The sequence below is a fragment of the Lithobates pipiens genome, unplaced genomic scaffold (assembly GCF_037356315.1).
Source record: "Lithobates pipiens isolate NorthernLeopardFrog02 unplaced genomic scaffold, aLitPip1_a1.2 Scaffold_18, whole genome shotgun sequence".
Classification (NCBI taxonomy): domain Eukaryota; kingdom Metazoa; phylum Chordata; class Amphibia; order Anura; family Ranidae; genus Lithobates; species Lithobates pipiens.
Genome location: NW_027507758.1, coordinates 491023212 through 491041541, shown reverse-complemented (window position 1 = coordinate 491041541; position 18330 = coordinate 491023212). Strand labels below are relative to the sequence as shown.

Here is an 18330-nt window from a genome sequence, read left to right as displayed (position 1 = left end):
CGTACATTCATACTTGTGCTGAATCCTTGCATGTGATTGCAGCATGAATTATTAAAGCGGAAGTCCCGCAAATTTATTTTATTTTTTTAAAAGTCAGCAGCTACAAATACTGCAGCTGCTGACTTTTAAAATATGGACACTTACCTGTCCAGGGCGCCCGCAATGTCGGCACCCGAAGCTGATATGTCACTCAGGTTTCGGATGCTGCCGCCGCCATCTTCAGTAAGGGAATCGGGAAGTAAAACCTTGCGGCTTCAAAGCCTGGTTCCCTACTGCGCATGCGTGAGTCCGGATGGTCCCTGCTGTCTCTGCAATTCGTGTTTCCCAGCAGACAGCGGGGGGGGGGGGGGGGGGGGGAGAAGAGGCATAGGAGCCTATGCCCGAAAGTGGGTGCAAATACCTGTATTATACAGGTATTTGCACCCCCTCCCCCCTGAAAGGTGCCAAATGTGACACTGGAGGGAGGGTTCCGAAAAGCAGAGGTTCCATTTTTGTGTGAACCTCCACTTTTAAATACGAGTAAGCACAATTTGCTATGAGAGCCATCCGCCTTTCATTACTTTCAATGGGGCTGCCTACTAGCAGCTAATTTTGGGACACTAAACTGCATCAGCCCCTGTAGTAACACCGACACTGGTAGGTGTCTGTGGATGGGAAGGAGGTTGGGGGGTTGTAATTTTACTGGGGCATTTGTAGCTTAATGCTGTGAATGCAAATGCGTATCCTTCAGTACTAGTTTAAAGCTGAACTTTTGGATAAGCAATTGTCTAAATATGCTGGTAGTTTAATTGGCTTCTGTCTAAATTGGCCCTAGTATATGAATGTGAGTTAGGGACCTTAGATCGTAAGCTCCTTCAGGGTAGGGACTGATGTGAATGTACAATGTATATGTAAATCGCTGCGTAAATTGATGGCGCTATATAAGTACCATAATAATAATAATAAATAGAAGATTTGTGTATTCTCCATGAATTGTTGTGTGCTTGCTGTATGTCTTTCAGATCTGTGCGATATTCCAGTGTGAAACATTACCGCTGTGTAAGAGCTTCCTGTAATACAGAGCGGTCACTGCCGCTTCTCTCTCTCTTGTGCCGTGTACCTGGTCTTGTCTCCACCCCTTCCTGTAGTTTTCTTCAGGCAGCTTGTAGTTGGTGGAGTCTGCTGTGTCCCTCCTACAGCCTTGCTCTCCATGCAGGATATGTACAGCACAGTGATGGTGTCACTACTATTTTTTACAAGGTAATAACTGGGTTTGCAAATTCATTTGGTACACACAAATTGGATTTCTATCCTTTGTGGCTATTCAGGAATGTATTTAAGTGAAGCTGGAATTTAAGTCCTCCTAGATCACTTTAGGCTGGCCCCTTTTGCAGGTATAGCTATGTAAAACATAAAAAATGTCCTATACTGTTTTTCAAATCTTACCTTGCTCTGCACATGCTCGGTTGCTCTCCATTTTTAGACACAGCTGAGTTTGTAAGGGCCGATCTGCTGACAGCCTTAAAGCAGAATTAAACCCTCCTATCCTTTACAGCCAAGGAATTTGCTTCTGTTTGATCTGCAACTGCCCTGGTGCTGCACATGTGATCAGTCATGACACCAGTCATTTGATGGTTTGGCAGTTGAATTGAGGACACTAGCAAATGTGAGCAATCCCTTCATTCTGGAAACGTATAATTTTTTTTAAAACCGTTAAATCGATATGTTTAGTTTCATTTTATGATTTACTGCTGCTAAGGGGCCCTGGGCTTCAGCAAAATGTCAGCCTCCAGCAAGAAAAAACGGGCGCAATGCTGATGGCAGTTTACAGCCCACACTGATTTTGGTAGAATAACTATTAATGTGGAATGTTCTTTGCTAGAGAACATTATTTTTTATCAAATTGTTATAGTTAAAGTTCTGCTTTAAGTAGAATTACACTTAAAATTTCTAGAAAAACCTATTGTTTGTAAGGGGGGGCTGAATACAAATGCAGGTCACACTTTTCACATATTTGTTTGTAAGTCATTTTGAAAACCATTTATCATTTTCCTTCCACTTCACAATTATGTGCCACTTTGTGTTGGTCTATCACATAAAATCTCAATAAAATACATTTACGTTTTTGGTTGTAACATGACAAAATGTGGAAAACGTCAAGGATTATGAATACATTTTTCAAGGCATTGTATGTAATCCATATCCTGTAGCACCTAAAACCCATCAATTTTTAGGACAATTTTCCTAAATTCAGTTCCAAAAAAAGTTTGTTTTCTTTGACTGAGTCCAGGTATTTTTTCTGTGGCGATCCAGTGATTAACTTTAAAGGGGTTGTAAACCTTTGTGTTTTTTCACCTTAATGCGTCCTATCCTGTCAGTGACCGGATCCCCATTTTGCTTACCTGAACCCCCGAAGTTGACCCATCGGGGGCACGCTGCCTCTCTGCCCGGGGGTTCTCAGCTCTTGATTGGATAAATTGATAGCAGCACAGCCATTGGCTCCACTGCTGTCGATCAAATCCAATGACTCGAGTGCCGGGGGCGGGGCTGGTTCCTGCATTTGGCCTCTAAGGACGCCGAATGCTGGATTCGGGAGTGCGCCCGCAAGGTAACCACCTCTGGGAAGCGCTTCTCCGAGGGGATTATCAGATGTGGGGAGGAGCTGCAAAGAGCTGCCGGGGCCCCAGAAGAGCAGGTTCAGGGTCACTCTGCAAAAAATGAGCTGCACAGTGCAGGTAAGTATGAGGTTTATTTTTATTTATTTTTGTTGTTGTAAATTTACCTTTACAATCACTTAAACCACTTCAAAACCGCAGTACGTCTATTGACGGCCTGGGGTTTCGGTGGTTATATCTAAATGATGCCTGAGTCCACAGACATCATTTAGATATTGCCGTTTTCAGCCGGCGATTCCCTACACCATAAGAACGATCATAGCGGCTGTTCCGCCGCTTGATCGTTCTTACGGGCGGCGGGAGGGGACGCCCCCCCCCCTCCCGCCGCCCTCCGGTGCTTCTACCGACTCACCGTTTCCATCGGTGAGTCGGTCACAGGATCCGCCGGCCCCAGGATGTGATCATAGAGATTTCCGGTGGACTAGATTGTCCCCGGAGTCTCTATGATCGTTCGGAGGCCGGGCGCGATGTTATGACGTCACGCCCGGCCTCGTTATTCAAATTAACGGCGCCAATCTGGCTAGGAAGCCAGGATCGTTTTTTTTTTTTTTTGTTTTTATTCTGCCCAGCCTAGAGGTGAGATATGGGGTCTTATTGACCCCATATTTCACTGTAAATAGGTCCGATCGTGCCATATTCCTATTACAAGGGATGTTTACATTCCTTGTAATAGGAATAAAAGTCATCAATTTTTTTTTTTTTTTTTTTTTTTAAGTGTAAAACTAAAAAAATAAAAATAAAATTAACAATAAAAAAGAAAAATAAATTTTTTTAAGCGCCCCTGTCCCCGTGAGCTCGCACACAGAAGCGAACGCATACGTAAGTCCCGCCCACATATGAAAACGGTGTTCAAACCACACATGTGAGGTATCGCCGCGAACGTTGGAGCGAGAGCAATAATTCTAGCCCAGACCTCCTCTGTAACCCAAAACATGTAACCAGTAAAAAATTTTAAAGCGTCGCCTATGGGGATTTTTAAATACCAAAGTTTGGCGCCATTCCACGAGCGCGTGCAATTTTGAAGCGTGACATGTTGGGTATCTATTTACTCGGCGTATCCTCCTCTTTCACATTATGCAAAAAAATTGGGCTAACTTTACTGATTTGTTTTTTTTTTAGCATGAAACTGTTTTTTTTTCTGAAAAAAACGCGTTTGAAAAATTGCTGCGCAAATACCGTGCGAGATAAAAAGTTGCAATGACCGCCATTGTATTCTCTAGGGTCTTTGCTAAAAAAACATATATAATTTTTGGGGGTTCTATGTAATTTTCTAGCAAAAAAATTAGGAATTTTACATGTAGGAGAGAAATGTCAGAATTGGCCTGGGCAGGAAGTGGTTAAGGAGCACTTATTACGTGGTCATAATTCATTTTCTTTAGTCTTGTTTTTGTGCGATTGTTGAATCTTTTGAATAATATATTCATGATCGCCCTCTAGAGTCCTTTGTTGTCTGTGCAGGACATTTTTCTGTGCTGCTGGGTCTATAATGACATCATAGGAAATGTACTGAGATACTTTGCCTTTGATCTAGATTTTGGGAAGGCCTTTTAGGATTATGAAATCAGGCGGAAACACAGGAGGCTTGCAAAATAGAGAAATTATGTACTGAATGTACAGAGAAATACAGAAGCTGCCATTCCCTTTATGTGTAATAAGTCAAAAAGAGCGCCAAATGAAAAATCATTGGGAGTCCAAAGCCTTGATTGTCCATCTAGTTACAGCAAGCATTCAAGGTATGTTGGGGGGTCACACAATCCCACCTTCACCAGGGCTGAGTGCAATAGAATGTTAAATGGACTCAAAAGTACTCCTAAGCAGACCGATCTGCAGCCTCGCAATGGTATAAAAAGCAGTCAGTGTTGGTGTTTTACAGTATAATTAGCAAGATTTTACTGAGCTGCATAGTGTTCTTCCAGGTCAGGGAGTTGGTGTAAAAGCCAGGCAACTAGCATTTTCAGAAAGATCAGCATTGGAAGCCACCAATGCAAGGCCTCATGCACATGAACACTTGGGTACAGTTACCAATACAAGGGAATGGCACACTCAGGTAAATGCTGATAGCGTCTGCATCTACCCACGCATGTGCATAAATGCTTCTCCCGTAATGTGCCATCTGCGTTTACCCAAGTACAGCCATTGACTTGTATTGGCTGTACCTAGCACATGCAGCTCCCCAAGCACCAGAAAGCGGTGAGGATCTTACATCCGGTGCTCCTGAGTGTCCGTGTATTGCAGTAAGGTGTGTTTTGCTATACATCACTGCAACATATGGTAAAGCATGACCAGGGTTGCATTGTGGTCCCATTCAATGCACTTTCTTTTGATTGGGTCCATAGGGAATACAATACGTAGCTTGCTTTCACAGCACTGGAAATCCAGTTGTGAATTAAACGTCGCTGAGATCCTGGTCTAAATAACAAGAATTTACATCTCCCCTAAAGCATAAAAAACAACACTGTAGGGCAGGGGTGTCAAACTCCATTTCATCACAGGCTGCATCAGCATTATGGTTGCCCTCAAAGGACCAGTTTTATCTGTAAGACTAGATGTCTAGTGCACCCCACCCCCCTTACATCAGAAGTTAAGACCCCCCCTCACCCTTTCTTACATCACAGTGCAACCCCCCCTTACCCTTGTACTGCTGCTGGAAAGCAGGTTCTGGAGTAGGGCTGGAGTCAGCTTCCAGAGTCGTTTCAATGCTGAAGCCAGGGAAGGTGAAGGCGAGGGGGTTCTGCAGCTGCACAGAGAGGCACGTGATCTGTAGAAGGAGTTCTGTCCTCTCTGCTGCCGACTGGCTGGTGGGGGGTAGAGGCAAGCCTCTCTGCAGCTGCACAAAGAAGCGCAGGATCTGGCGGAGGAGTTTGTTCTTTTCCGCTGCCGACTGCTGAGAGAAGGTGGAGGCTGAGGCTAGGAGGGTGCCAGCTGCAGGAAAAGTGCAAGGGCCACATGAAATGGCCTGGCGGGCTTGATGTTGCCTGCGGATGCTTTAACATATACCCCTCTAACCCATAGTCTAACACTAAAAGTGTGCCCTTGACCCCCCCCCACCCCTAAATCATCAATCCTCTAGGGCAGTGATGGTGACCCTTGGCACCCCAGATGTTTTGGAACTACATTTCCCATGATGCTCACCTACACTGAAGAGTGCATGTGGTGCCAAGGTTCGCCATCACTGCTCTAGGGTTATAAGGGAGCACTATTTACAACTGGATGTGTTTTTTCTCAACCTGACTAATTGGGTATTATCAGTATTAATTTTGGCGACTAAAAAAACTTTTTAGTCGACTAATTGAATACTATTTTAGTTAACTAAAATGCAACTAAAACAATTGAGATGACTAAAATACAACTAAAATGACTAAAGCTAAATTGAATTTGACTTCAAAATTAACACTGGTCTGTAGTGCATGTTCATACTTCAATACCATAAATAATTGATTTTTCACTACAGCAGTATATGATGAGTTAGGAAATTGTAGAGAAAGGTTAACTAATGCATTACAATTTAATTACACCCATTAGATTTTAGTCAACTAAAATGTACTGTAGATTTAGTCGACTAAATATGACTAAAACTAAAACAATTGCAGAAGACTAAAATGGGACTAAAACTAAATTTGCTGCCAAAATTAACACTGCTTCTTAATACGTACTGTCCTCATCCTCTTCTGGAATCCTGGAGCTAAAAGAAAGTGTTGCTTTTTGTGCCCTAGGCAACTTAAAGTGACCCCAAGTTGTTCTGAAAGTGTGCAGTTAAGAATATAAGGTAAAAAAAAAAAAAGCAGAGCTTTGGATGTTGGTGTGGTGGAGTACCTTTGCTTTGCCTGTAGGTGGCACTGGCGTTTCAGAACTGATGTGTTAGCCATGACACAGCTGTGTAGCAGCAACCTGGATATTCACTCCTCTACATTTCATAACCGTATTAACCGCTACAGTTGGTGTTAACTGCAGTCAGGTTTATCTATTTTCGGTACATATTTTTGATTTGTCTGAAACATTTAAAAACAAAGAGGCAGGGAAAAAAAAAAAAAAAAAAAAAAAAAAAATAAAATATATATATATATATATATATATATATATATATATATATATATATATATATATATATATATATATATATATATATATATATATATATATATATAAATTATGACCACCCACCTAATATTGAGTATGGCCCTCCTTTTGCTAAAACAGCCCTGACCCATTGAATCATGGACACCAAGTAACATCCACCTGGATGGCAAGACCCAGTGCCCAAAGTATCATACTGCCTCTGCCGACTTGCCTTCTTGTACCGCATCCTTGTGCCAGCTCTTCCCCAGGTAAGTGATGCACAGATGCACACGCACCCAGGCATCCACATGATGTAAAAGAAAATGTGATTCATTAGACCAGGCCACCTTCTTCCATTGCTCCATAGTCCAGTTCTGATGTGCAAGTGACCATTGTAGAAGCTTTTGGCTGTGGACATGGGTCACCATTTGCTTCACAGCCCCATACACAACAAACGGCGATACTCATTTTATTTAATTTTTTTTCTACTTTCACCACATCAACTTCATGGACAACATGTTCACTTACTGCCTAATATATATCGCCAATTTTCAGATGCCATTGTAATGAGATATTCACTTAACTGCCAGTGGTCTTAATGTTATAGCTGATCTGTGTGTGTGTGTGTGTGTGTGTGTGTGTGTGTGTATATGTATGTATGTGTGTGTGTGTGTATGTGTGTATATATATATATATATATATATATATATATATATATATATATTTGTGTGTGCATCTCAAAACATTTGAATATCCTTAAAAAGTTTAAGTAATTCAATTTAAAAAAAACATAAATGGGTGATGTATTTCAAGGATTTATTTCTTTTAATTTTGATGATTATAGCTTACAGCTAGTGAAAACCCAGAATTCAATATCTCAGAAAATTTTAATATTGTGAAAAACTTCAACATTTTAGACTCATGGTGTCACACTCTAATCAGCTAATTAACTCATAACACCTGTAAAGGTGTTCCCGAGCCTTTGAATGATCTGTCTGGTTTAGTAGGTTACACAATCATAGGGAAGACTTCTGACTTGACAGTTGCCCACAAGATAGTCATTGATGCCTTCCACAAGGAAGGTAAGTCTCAAAAGGTCATTGCTAAAGAAGCTGGCTATTCAGAGTGCTGTATCCAAGCATATTTATGGGAAGTTGAGTGGAAGGAAAAAGTGTGGTAGAAAAAGGTGCGCATACACAAGCAACAGGGATAACCACAGCCTTGAGAGGGTTGTGAAGCAAAGACCATTCAAGAATTTTGGGGAGATTCACAAGGAGTGAACTATGACTGGTGTCAGTGCTTCAAAAGCCACCACACATTGATGTATCCAGAACATGGGCTGCAACTGTTGCATACCTTGTGTCAAGCCACTCCTAAACCAGAGACAATGTCGGAAGTGGCTCACCTGAACTAAGGAGAAAAAGGACTGGACTGTTGCTAAGTGGTCCAAAGTTCTCTTTTTGGATACAAGTTAATTTTGCATTTCATTTGGAAATCCAGGTCCCAGATACTGGAGAAAAGGTGTGGAGAGGCACAGAACCCAAGTTGCATGAGGTCCATTGTGAAATTTCCACAGTTCATGGATGATTTGGGGAGCCATGTCATCTGCTGGTGTTGGTCCACTGTGTTTTATCAAGGCCAAAGCCATCGCAGCCCTCTACCAGGAAATTCTAGAGCACTTCATGCTTCCCTCTGCAGACCAGCTATATGGAAATGTTGATTTCATTTTCCAGCAGGACTTGGCACCTGCCCACACTGCCAAAAGTACCGATACCTGGTTTAATGATCATGGTATTGCTGTGCTTGATTGACCAGCAAACTCGTCTGACCTAAACCCCATAGAGAATGTGTGGGGTATTGTCAAGAAAAAGATGAGAGAGACACCAGAACCAACGATGCAGATGAGCCGAAGGTCACTATCAAAGAAACATGGGCTTCCATAATACCTCAGCAGTGTCACAGGCTGATCGCCTCCATACTACGCCGCATTGATGCAGTAATTAATGCAAAAGGATCCCCGACCAAGTGATGAGTGCATATTATATTGTACATGGACAGACATTTCAGTAAGCCAACATTTCTGTATTAAAAATACTTTTTTCTATTGGTCCTATGTAATATTAAATCTTTTTTGAGATCCTCCTTTTTGGGTTTTCACTATCTGTACACCATAATCATCAAGATTTAAAATAAGAAATGCTTGAAATATATCACTGTGTATGTACTGAATCTATATAATATGAGTATCACTTTTTGAATTGAATTACTGAAATATATATATATATATTCTCTCAACATGCAGTGTACATATAAAAACAGTCCAAACACTGAATGTTATAAATACTAAAACAGCGCTAATAATGAAATTAATAATATGGTAATATAAACCAGTGGCAGACACCCTAGTTATAAATTAATATGTAGCAGACGGTTAAGGTAGAACAGTTCAAAGTATTAAAAGCATTCAGGGTGTTAGGGACAGTTCAATATATCCGAGGTGTTAAAGGTAATCCATAGTTGTTATCCAAGCGTGCCTTCCACCAGAGAATAAAGAGATCCATATTACAGCATGTGCACCACACTCTCCCAGGGGGCCAAACTCACCAGATGCCTCTAACATGCTAGCCTTAGGTTTGGTATATATCGGACACTGCAGGCACTTCCGGGTAGAGGGCAATGGCTAGGTTTCGTCCTTCACTGCCTTCTATGGCGCGTACCTCAGTAGAAGTCAGTGAATGACGAAACCGGTCAGGTGACCAGCACACTATCCGGATGTGGCACGTACGCTCCACCTAGCCTTACCCTCTGCTATCGGCTCTCCTCTCCTCACATGGAAGTTGTCACTGAGGAGAGGAGAGCAGATCGCTGCAGCCGGCTGGTGATCAGCGAGTATGAGCTGTTTTTACAGCTTTTTACTCGCTGATCACCAGTCTAGTGTAAACACACAATGTCCCCAAAACACACATGTCCCGAAATAAGAAAAATAAGAAAAACGCATGTCCCGCTAAAATCACATGTTCCAATGATTATCTGCACACATATGTCCGTGATCACCTGCACACATCTGTACATGATCATTTGCGTACATATGTCCATGATCACACAAACCAATTATACACTTAACTAAATATTTTTTTACCAAAAACATGTAGCAGAATACATTGTGGCTTAAATTTATGACAAAATTCGATTTTATTGGATTTCTTTTAAAATAGAAAGAAGAAAATATATTGTTTTTTTTTTTTCATGAATAAATACCACCAAAATAAAGCTCTATTTGTGCGAACAAAATGATAAAAATGTCATTTGGGTACAGCGTAGCATGACCGCGCAATTGTCATTCAAAGTGCGACAGCGCTGAAAGTTAGTCTGGGCAGGAGGGGGGGTTTAAGTCCCCAGTAAGCAAGTGGTTAAAGGAGAAGTGTGGGAAATCAAACCTACATGGATGCAGCATTTGGCCCAATGCTCTAAGGCTCTAATATGGAGAATTGAGTGATCACATGACCGTTGATCGCTCAGTTCTTGGTCTTTAGAGAGCTGAAAGTGGTGACTAGAAGTCACTGCACTCTAGTGAGGGCTGGAGGGGCAGAGTAGAGCATTGGACCGGGGAAAGGGCTGGGAGCAACTGACTCAGGCTCTCAGCTGTGAAGCTGAGCCAGCTGGCAGTCTGGCATTTGGATAGATCCCCACAATAAAGTTGGGATCCTTCCATAAATCCTGTGCCACATAGTCACCATGCCCTGTGAGGTAGGCACTGCTGTGTCACACATTTCACAGAGCCTGCCTTCTGATCTACAGAGGTGCTGATAGGAGAAGTTTGAGAAGGCGGAGTCAGTAAAGAAATCGCTGTTTGTGGACAGCAAGGTACCATAGGATATGTAGTCCTTAGACATCGAATGTGAATAGCAGCAGAGAAGCTGCAAAGCATGCAGGGGGTCTAGGAAGTTGTGGAAAGAGCTGGCCATCAGACAGGCAGTACAAACAAGATCAAAGGAGATGTTTCAGAGAAGCTTATATTGGATTGTTAATAATATTGATCATTTGTATTACTATTACAATGCTGATGTTCTTAAATTGTTGCCATGACCATAGATCTCCTTTTTAATGATTTAAAGAGGAAGTAAAGGTAATAAAAACAAAAATAAAAAAAAATGCAACCTGCAAGGCAAAGGCATTATGAGCTAGTATGCATAGCATACAAGCTCATTATGAATAACTTACCTGAGAACAAAGCCTCCAAAGCGGTCCTCCGTCTTCATCTTCGTCGCTGCCATGTATCCCGGAGTGACTTCCGGGTCTCGCTGCTCCGGCGCTGTGATTCGCCAGAGCCGCGATGACGTCACTCCTGCACATGCGCACGGGAGCCGACACGAGCGGCATATCGCAGTGATCTGCGGCCTGCTCGCCGCTGTCTACGGTGCATGCGCCGTAGAAAGCAGGGCCTGTCTTTTTGTAAATATCTCCTAAACCGTATATGTTTAGGAGATATTTCTTGGACCTACAGGTAAGCCTTAATCTAGGCTTACCTGTAGGTCAAAGTGGTTTGTAAGGGTTTACAACCACTTTAATTGCTTCTGCTGTGAATTTTGAGGATGATTTGCTATACTGTATCTGCAGCTACAGAGAAAAGTAAAGATTCTTTGCTCCTTTGTTGCTTTTTTAAGAATATATACATGCTGGAATGTCCATAACCTTGTCACAGTTCACTTTAAAGGATAAAGTATTTAATTTTATTAAATATACAGGTAAAATTAAGCTGTTTAATATATAATCTTAACAGTATGATAATCCCTTTAAAAGCATTGTTTTTTTTTTTTTAAATCTTTGGCTTATTATTATTCTGCCTATGTTTGCGCATTGCATATGCAGGCTCTACACATTGGCTGTACTTAAGCAGCTGTCACCAGCCAGCCTGTGTGCTCCCTATATGGCTGATCTCTTCTCTCAATTGTGAAAGAAGAACGATTGTAGTGGCTAGTCTACAAATTTTACATTTAAAACAATAATAACATTTATTTTAGCAACCATGTAAATGGTAAAGTCAGATAAAAAATAGAAAATGACTGCCAGGTAAACACTGAAATAAAAATCTATAGATCGATAATAAATAAATATAAATAAATACAATGTCCCTTTCAGATGAAACTGGCTTTGTTTTGAAGGAATAAATATTGTTCTCCATATACTGCTTTAGGGACTGTAGCAGTACTTGTAGCAGATACCTAGTTGCTTCTGTTCTGGACATATTTCAAACATACTTTTCCTATGGGCTGATAGATTTGTTCAGAAGCAGAGCCAAATCGGAGGTTCTGCAGGGCGAATGAGGTAATCCGCCAGACGTTCTATATATAAAACTACAAGATACTGAATATATTAAAGGTTCAGTCTGTCCAACAGTGACGTGTTAGTTGAGTTATGGCCTGTACACACGATCCGAAAATGGGACGAAATATACTGCTTTCGATGCGATCATATAATAATCGGATCGTTAGTACAGAGTTTTCGAGAGCAGATCATGACAGTTTATCCAATTATTATTCAATCTGACAAGAACGAAAACTTTCCTCATACGATACCAGATTGTACGATTTTAATTTAGTCAGTACAGTTGTCTGAAAATACAATAGAAATACATTACAACATGTGACATGACATCACTTCCGATTTTTTTTTATTTTTTTCTGTCGTACGAGAATTTTCGTGACTTTAGTAACATATTCAATTTCTATTTGTGTCTAATAAGCGAAAAAAGCTGGACGATCTGTTGTCTGATTTTCGGATCGTTTGTACAGGGCATTAGTTTAGTGGGGCTGGTCATCTGCTGTATTCTTACATTTCTCCAGTGATAAGCTTGTTGGGCCATAATTCCTGGCTCTGTCCCTAGCACCTTGGAGCTTTAAAGCAGTATTAAAATCCAAAACAGAAATGTAATATATTGCAGATTACCATTATTTAAATGTGGTGGCTGCATTCATTTTCTTTAGGCTTTATTACCCTTTTGTTTTCACTTTTTGAACCTGTCAGGAACACACTTCCTGTCTTTGCCCCTTTCACACCAAAGGACCAATCTGTCCATTTTTCAGGTGGACCCAATCAGACCACCTATTCTCTATAAAGCAGGGGACAGTGTCTGCTGACCCCCACCAGCATCCGATCTGGTCTGCTTAAGACGGATGGGGTTCTGTTCCCCATTTATCCAGTGAAACTGATCCAATGACAGTCAGATGGGATAGAAATGGACAGACTATCTGTTTCCATCCAACCACCCCATAGAGAAATGGACAGCCAGACCCGATTGTGTCCACTGCATAGTGGAACTGAACTGTCACGGAACTGTCATCTGCCTGCTCAGCTAGGATCAGCGGAGAAATGCCCTGCTGAGCAGGTGGATCCGCTTAATGGATTCCGCTCCTTCTGAAAGGGGCCTTAGGGTATCTCCACTCTGGATGGAGGAGCAACAAAGACACCTTTGTACAGCAGCATTGTCATTCTGGGGAAGCGGTAGTGTTAGGCCAGCCATAGATGGTTCGAATCTCGGCCGATTTAGTAGGAATCGGCTGAGATTCAAACTGTTTGGGCAGGCTAAATGTACCAAGATGGTCAAATGATCAACATGGGTACAACCAGCCTGCCAGATTCCCTTGTGATTATCGATAGCTGCTAGCAGTAATCACTGTCTTGCGCCTGCCCCCGCCTGGAGCAGATCATTGTTTGGCAGGAGGGATTCCCCTGTCAGTACTGACCGTGTTGATTGGCCTCGGAATGCCTTCACTCCTATTAACCATTCTTCATAATATAAAATCTGTTCAAAATCCAACAGGCAGAATAGAGCCCCATTTAATGGCTACAGAGGGTGTTCAGCCCCAGGAACTTAAATTATACACATCTCAAACCTTGTGCCTACGAAATGTGTGAAGCAAACCGCTAAGTAAACATTGGAAACACGTATGTGCTAATTGTTTTAGCTGCAAAAAGATATTGTAGCTGGGCAGCTATTCTTGTCAGTCACGCAGCTCAGTGCCATAATACAGAGCCATTCAATCTCTTCTCTTCATATAGAGAATAGATAAGGGTTGTCAGCTCAAGGAGTGGAATCGGTAGAGTAAACCTGAAAAACTTCCATGCTGAACTTAGTATGTTGTAAATTTTAGAGGAATTCATGTTCTTGTATTTAGTAGCGTTTGAGCTGATCTTTTTCACGATAGAAAGAAGAGTTGTTTACAGTGCTGGTTGTGTGGCCCCCGGAAATCAATGAGCAAGCACTCCCAGCCTCTATCCCCACTTGGGCATGCACAGTCCACTCTCCTGTACTTGCACAGAAACGCCAAAGTGAGAGCGTGAGCGGACTTAAAATATGCAGGCGAGGAGAAAAGCTTGGGAGTGCTCCTTCATATGTTGCTGGGACCGTACATCCAGTGCTGGGTGTGCCTGCCATTTGCAGGACTGGTTGGTGGAGACAATGATGTCAACAGTTGAAGATCTGGGCATTTATTTGGGGGAAAAAAAGCACAGCATTTTATAGTGGTGCTTGGGGAATTTTTTAGGAAATGTGTGTAAAAGTGAACTTGCCCTTAAAAGCTGATCATATGCCTCCTAGATTTCTCATGTTCAGCATAGATTGAGGAACCTCCATTGGCAGCTCCAATGGCTGTCAAAATACCTGAACGCTGACTGCATCTGATTAAATGCAGGCACTGTTTGGCCAATAATTTTCCTTCCGGCTCCTTCAACAAAATTCAAATGCTCAGTTGCCTTTTTTTATTTCATAAGGTGGTTCTGATTCATGTTGAATTGGCTGAAATTCTAACTGCGTTTGGTAGCTTTTAGACTAGGAATAGCTAGGTTTCCTAGCACTTGTGGATAAGGTATTAGTCACCCAATCCATGAGTTTTTATCTCAATCAGATGAAAATCACAAAGCCTCTGACCACAGGTTGAAAAGCCTATTACATCTGTTGTCCCCCAGACAAATCCATTTCCCTCTCCAATCACATAAACTTGTATGGTCGGCAAAGCCTGCCTAAAAAATAGCCAGAGTGTGTACATTTGTTCAGTGACCAGATCATGTGTCTGTGCCCATCTGATGTCTGTAGATGACTAAAGGCTTGACAACCTCCTCATCTCCACATAGACATGGACAACCCCCTGATTCATAACAGATTTAACAATCGATGGCAAAGACAACATTTCTGTTGAAATTAATTGATGACACTTGTCAGTATTTTGTAGTTGCAGAAGTTCTACATGTATTTAAAAAGACCAAGATTAATGAAATGTTGTCCAATCAGATTTTCAGTCTGTGTTCCTGGGCCCAGGACCAAGGTCATTCGTACATCATAAACCTGCTTGAATGATCAAGTCTAAATCTAGTGTAAGGATAATGTGTGAATCCTCCTTTCATCCCGTATTTTTTTTACTACTGCTTTTAAAGATTGTCCAGTGAGCGTGGTTTCTTCAATCCAGTTACACGAGTTACAGAATGGGTTAAGTCAGGGTGGGAGTAAGTGTTTATAAAGTAAAGCAAATTTTCTGTTTGTAAGCGCTCGGAATGTTTGACTGCACATGTGAAAATAATTCCTCTAACAAACCCGCTGAGCAGGAGAGACACAAGGTAACATTACCCGCGGAATTCTGGCAACTATTGCACGATAACCAAACAGCTTAATTGGTTTTCACGGGGCCAGACGGCTGTGGCAGTATTTTCTTTAACAGTATTAGGGACCTGATTGGGAATGATTTGTTCTGATGTCTTAAAGTAAACTTGTCGTGTGAGAAATAAGTGCTGAAATTGCTAAGTGCCTTATGACAATTCTGTTTCCTTGACCATTATGCTGACCTACCGGCTTCAGTACTTTGAGTCACTGGCCCAGAAAAAGTATGCAGGAAAGTCAGAAACTATAAGATGTCCTTATCTGAAATACTTGTTCCAGGTCATTGGCTCACATCGCTACCATGACAGGTAGACAATTGGCATTGTCAGTAGAGGTCAACTATGGCAGCCTCCAGGTTTCCCTTCTGACAGGTTGAAAATATTTAGAAAGAATACAAGTTATGGGAAATTCAGCTTTTTTAAATAAAGGTTTATTTGTACTTTTTAACAGTCTCGGCTCCCCACATCAATGCTATCACAGCAAGGTACTATGTGTGACAAAACCAGACATTTTTTGTAGTTGGCCCTGTCACTGTCAACAAAGCATGCCTTAGGAGGCTATGACATTCTACAGGTAATTTGTGGTTTCGATGGTAAATTAACATTAGGGTACATGGCCTTCAGACTCTGAAGCATGGCTGAGCTAGTGTACACAGGTCACATGTGCATTTCCCCATGTATTCCTGTTGATATGTGTGAAGAAATCAAACCAAACCACAGTTGTCAGACTAAAACTAAAACTTTTGTTAGTTTTGGAGAGAATAGAGAGAGGTTAAAACCCAAGCCAGGTTTTTGTTGTTGTAAGAGGTGACCATGATCCACAGGAAGTGAAAGGGAGGGGAAATTCAACGGCCAACACATTTTAGAGGATCAGCCCTCCTGCCTTCATCAGGGCTACAAACTATAGACAATGGAGAAAATACAAAAATGCCTTAAAACATGTTGAAAACTATAAGGCATTTTTGTATTTTTTTCTCTATTGTCTAGTTTCTAGCCTTGGTTGAAAGTGGGAGAACTGAGCCCCTGAAACACGGCTGTTGCAAAACAAAAATCTTTCGAAGGACTGTACAAGATATAGTGGCACTACCATCCTTAGAACACTTGTGTCTACAGAGCAGGAAGCGAATGGAAATGTCTATAGTTGGTCAAAAGCAACAAAAACATGATGGAGGTTTTATCCATTACCTACTCTCTCCAAAACTAAACCAAAAAAAGGGCTTCAGATACACTTTAGCCAATCTCAAAAGCCTTTGTACAGTAGGCAAAAGTGAGAAACTGCATGTGTGAGATCAGTTTTACATAAATTTAATGGCAAATATACACAAACTTATAGGAACAATTGGTTAAGGCTGCAATCAGTTTGTGTTCTTTCAATACATGATATATTCATCTCAAAATCCACACTAGCTTTCTTCCATACAGAATAAAAGCAGAAGTACACAATGCATGACAAAATCAACAAACTTTGGCGTCAGTGCTCGATTATATCTAATTCTAAATTCAAACCCTGCTTTCCAGATCCTTCAAAAATACTTTGTATGCTGATGTCCGTGCAATACAAACACTTGTGCACGTTATTATGTTGGCCTCACTCATTCATTATGGGAGCCTGGATATGTCATCCATGAGTAGTTTATCATCAGAGCTCCATTTCCCAGTACTGGATATATAAATGAGAAAATGAAAATGAAGGACTAGTGTGCGTTGTACACTGGCTTCAACAAAATGTAGAAAATAGGCTTGGATTTGAGATCAGTCAGTCTGAGGTCAGCTTGGGACATCGCTGATATGTATCCACATTGACTTTTATGGAGAAATAAGCATTGGAAAGCAGCAATATACACAAGCATACACCTCATTCCTAATGCCACATACACATGACTGGACTTTCCGGCAGACTAGGTCCGACGGACTTTCGGCGGAGTTCCGACTGACTTTCCGAACGAATGGACTTGGCAACACACAAACGGACTAAGTCCATTAGTTTTGAATGTGATGACATAAGATGGGAATAAAAAGAAGGTCAATAGCCAGTAGCCAATAGCTTCCCTTGCATCGTATTTGGTCCATTGGACCAGCATACAGACGAACGGTTTTCCCAATAGAAATTGAGTCCATCGGCCAGATTTGAAACCTGTTCTATTTCTAGATTTCTGATTCTTTCTGATTTTTTTTTTTTTAAACAAAAAACGATTGGATTAGCCCACACACATTCAGATTGTCCAGCCTGATTCCATCGGACCTAGTCTGCCAGAAAGTCCGGCAGACTAAGTCTTGTGTACCCTTCCGGTCTTGTGTACACTTCAAAAATGCTTTGTAAAAAAAGTCCCAGTAGCAGGATCGCCCCCCACCCTTCAATCCTGCGAGCAGGGTTCAGCCATGCAGTGTGTCTAAGGATGAACGTAGCCTGGCTCAGGAGCAAGTCTGCACGTCTACTTCCATAGAAAGTGACTTTCTAGAGGGGCAGACACAGAAGAGGTGCATAGAGTGCAAGTGAGGGACCCCAGAAGAGAGGGTGTACATAGCAGATAACTATAACATGTTTTTTATTTCAGGTAAACCTAACTACTCTTAAAACCATCCCCTCCCCCCTCCGTACACCTATGCTTCCTAACCCTGTGTATACTTGCCTATTTTCAGGCTGCTCTGGTCAGGTCACGTGATCCCACTCCCCTATGTCGGCCAGTGCGACTGTAGGGGAGAGGAGGGACCACAGACAGTGGATGAGCCACTGAAGCCTATAGGTGACATGACCGCTTTAGGCTTTACTAGCTGCTGTCAGAGCGCTATCAGCGCTGCTGGCAGACATGGGAGATCATGTGACTGGACTGGAGTTGAAACTGGGTAAGTATGAACATCTAAACATCTTTCTTACAGAGGTTAGTAAACATATGTATTAGGAGGGGGGAGGCAGTTTTAAGAGTAGTTGGGTTAAGCTAGAAATCCACTTTAAAAAGACAAATCATGGGGC

At 41.7% G+C, this 18330-nt stretch overlaps 1 protein-coding gene across 5 annotated transcripts in view; it reads left to right on the top strand.

Annotated features, from left to right (window-relative positions):
- Window positions 1-18330, top strand: part of TFDP2 (transcription factor Dp-2) — a 147694-nt gene that overhangs the window by 68617 nt on the left and 60747 nt on the right. The window contains exon 1 of one of the 5 annotated variants that reach the window (XM_077488582.1): window positions 6961-6979. The exons of the other annotated variants lie outside the window; for them this stretch is intronic. The gene's annotated coding sequence lies outside the window, so the exon portion shown is untranslated. Of the gene's footprint in view, window positions 1-6960; window positions 6980-18330 lie in introns of those variants that run through there. 5 annotated transcript variants of the gene reach the window in all.